Genomic DNA, 3,623 nt, shown 5'->3' with positions numbered 1-3,623 from the left:
GGTTGCATTATGCCAAAGGTTGTCTCAATATGAAAACTGATCATGGTTAACCATAGTACAACGTTGCATTGTGACAAAGTTAGTGTCAATATGAAAATCATTCATGGTCAACCATAGTCACCCATGTTTAATTTAGGGTTTATAACATTTATCTTAGGGTTTATATACCTTGGGTTTATAATCCCTTGGATATTTAGTATTAATCCCTTGGGTTTATAATATTTATCTCAGTGTTTATATATCTTAGGTTTATAATATTAATCCCTTGGGTTTAATATTATTCCCTTGGGTTTATCAATCCTATGGTCCAACATCACATTGTGACAACCAATGTTATCCATGGTCAACGATGGTCCAACATTGCATTGTGAAAAAGATTTTCTCAATATAAAAATCAACCATGGTGAACCATGACCAACCATTGTTCAACGTTGCATTGTTCCAAAGGTTGTCTCAATATGAAAATAAATCATGGTCAACCATAGTCCAACGCCACATTATGACAAAGATTTTGTCAATATGAAAATCAATTGTGGTCAACCATGGTCAACCATGTTTATTTTAGTGTTTATAATATTTATCTTAGGGTTTATATACCTTGGGTTTATAATATTAATCCCTTGGGTTTAATATTATTCCCTTGAATTTTTAATACCTTAAGTTTTTAGTATAAATTCCTTGAGTTTATTATTTCTTTGGGTTTATAATATCAATATCCTAAATTGATTAATCTAAGGACTCATATTCGTAAGATATAATGTTACTCATAGACTTTTTAATATTATTCATTATATTAAATATAAATCCTTGTATTTTTTACAAAAATTATTAAAACAAACAATATTTGTATTAAAAAAAATTATAAAGAAAATATTCATATTAATAAATAATAATAAGTATTAGTTTATTATTATTATTATTTATTAACAATATCTATATTAATTAACAATATTTAAATTAATAAAATAATATTAATAAATAATAATAAAAAATCATTATTTATTATTATTATTTATTAATTAATTATGAGTTTATTAATTATTAATAATTGAATGAATGAATAAATTAATTAATAATAAATTAAATAAATTAAATGAATCAATTATTTCTATTATTTAATAATTAATAATATTATTATATTTAATTTACAATAAAAATAGTAATAATAATAATAATAATAATTATTATTATTATTATTATTATTATTAGTAATATTATAATTAAATATTTCATATTTAATCATAATATTAATTATAATAGTTAAAATTATACATTTTCAATGTATATTAATCACATTTACTAATATAATCACGTTAATATATTACATATCATCGAAACGGAAATATAAAACACCTTCGTAATATTTTGAAATATTTATTAACAATTTCAATATATATATATATATATATATATATTGGGGTAGTCTACCTAGGCGGTAGAATGGCCCGTTTTCCGGCACCGGCCGGAAAATCGTCCGGCTCCGGCCACCGGGAATGTCTCCGCCCTCCGCCACCCTCCTGGAGCTCTGCCACACTCCTTCTCCACTTCTCCGCCACCCTCCCCTGGCAATCCTGACATTCCTGCCACGGCCTGACAAAAAATCGGATTCGGATCGCAGGGAATGGGGCCTGACATCCCCTGACAAACTACTCTAATCCGGTTCCAATTCGAATGGAGTAGTCTACCTAGGCGGTAGAATGGCTCGTTTTCCGGCACTGGTCGGAAAATCGTCCTGCTCCGGCCACTGGGAATGTCTCCACCCTCCACCACCCTCCCCTGGAAATCCTAACATTCCTGCCACGGCCTGACAGAAAATCGGATTCGGATCGCAGGGAATGGGGCCTGACATCCCCTGACAGACTACTCCGATCCGGTTCCAATTCGAATTGTCACCCGCGCGCTGGTATTCATAATCATAACCCTGTTGCATAATCGCCAAGATTACAATGCATAATCGCTGACCCGGAGAGGTAGACTACTCCTGATATCTATTCATGTTAACATCTCAGATGTCCTTCTTGATTATATGTATGTTGGGTTTTCAGCATCCACAGGGCTCCTTTCTAGTGCTCATTGCCTTCTCGGATGGAGTTTCAGGATGAATGGACCTACACAGGACCTTGAACTCTCAAAGCTTCCTCAGATTACATCTGCAAATTCTATGGTGAAGACTAGAAGGTTCATAGTTGAGGTATCCATAGCTGCTGTAAGTATCACAGTTCTTGCAAGTCTGGCAGCAGTTTACCTTATTAGGGGGATTCGACAGAGTGAGGTGATTGAAGAATGGGAGCTTGAATATGGTCCTCATAGATTCGCCTACAGTGAACCTAAAGTGGCCACAAAGGGATTTAGGGACAAACAACTGCTAGGGTTTGGAGGTTTTGGCAGGGTTTATAAGGGCGTTATTCCCAGCACTGGGCAAGAAGTTGCAGTGAAGCGGGTTTCGCATGAATCCAAGCAAGGGGTGAGGGAATTTATTGCAGAGATTGCAAGCATTGGCCGGCTGAGGCACAGGAACTTAGTTCAGCTTCAAGGTTGGTGTCGGTATAAGGAAGAGCTTCTGCTTATCTATGATTACATGCCAAATGGTAGCCTTGACAAGCTCTTGTTTGAGAGCACGCAGAATATGTTGACTTGGTTGCAGAGGTATATAATTTTGAAAGGGTTTTCTTTGGCTTTGCTTTATCTTCATGAAGAATGGGAGCAGACAGTAGTCCATAGAGATGTCAAAGCAAGCAATGCATTATTAGATGCATATTTGAATGGCAGGTTAGGGGACTTTGGGCTTGCTCGTTTATATGAACATGGTTCAAATCCTCACACCACCCATGTAGTTGGAACTATTGGATACCTTGCTCCAGAGCTTCCTCGTACTGGTAAGGCCACAACAAGCATTGATGTGTTCGGATTTGGGGCTTTATTGCTTGAAGTGGCTTGTGGAAGAAGACCCATTGAGCTGAAGATGTCTCCCGAAGAATTAATTTTGGTTGACTGGGTTCAAGAGTTGCATTCCAAGGGAAAGCTTTTGGAAGCAGTTGATCCTAGACTTCTTAATGAGTACCTTGTTGAAGAAGTTGGGCTTGTTCTTGAACTGGGTTTGCTCTATTCCCATCCTCATCCCGAAGCTCGACCTAGTATGAGAGAAGTAGTGCAAATGCTTGCAGGCGATAAAGCACATCCTGTGCCACCTTCTGAACCTCCTTCGGCAGACACACCTACAAGAACTGAAAATCTTGATGAATTCATTGTTTCATTTTCTTCATACAAGCATGGTTCATCTATTGCTATCTCACATCCTAACAGAAGCTCAGATGGTAGGCTAGTTTTCACACCGGATAGAACATCACCACTTTCACTGTTAGCAGCAACAGCTTGAAAGGTATGCGTAATTAAAACAAGTCATGGAGTAACTGTTGTTGAAAAAACATATTTATTTTGGTCTGTTGGTGCATGATCCATGTCTTCTTGTTTATTGGACTGGCCAATGATGAGTTACTTCCTCTTCAAACAGACTAAGAGCTGGAGTTCCAGAGATACAGAGCTTGGAGTTTTCCTTTTGATATATCAGAAAAAAAGGCTAACAGATCTGAAGTCTATGATTGCTGAGTGTAGACAAACTATGT

At 36.2% G+C, this 3,623-nt stretch overlaps 1 pseudogene; it reads left to right on the top strand.

Moving 5' to 3' along the window:
* The first annotated feature begins 1,697 nt into the window (after positions 1–1,697).
* LOC149191267 (L-type lectin-domain containing receptor kinase S.4 pseudogene) lies at positions 1,698–3,376 on the top strand (annotated as a pseudogene).
* The last annotated feature ends 247 nt before the right edge of the window (positions 3,377–3,623 follow it).

This window comes from Pinus tabuliformis, chromosome 2_2 (assembly GCF_031772625.1).
Source record: "Pinus tabuliformis cultivar Carrire ecotype Pingquan chromosome 2_2, CPIR1, whole genome shotgun sequence".
Lineage (NCBI taxonomy): Eukaryota > Viridiplantae > Streptophyta > Pinopsida > Pinales > Pinaceae > Pinus > Pinus tabuliformis.
The sequence above is the reverse complement of the archived record's forward strand: the minus strand, read 5'-3'. Positions and strand labels throughout refer to the sequence as shown.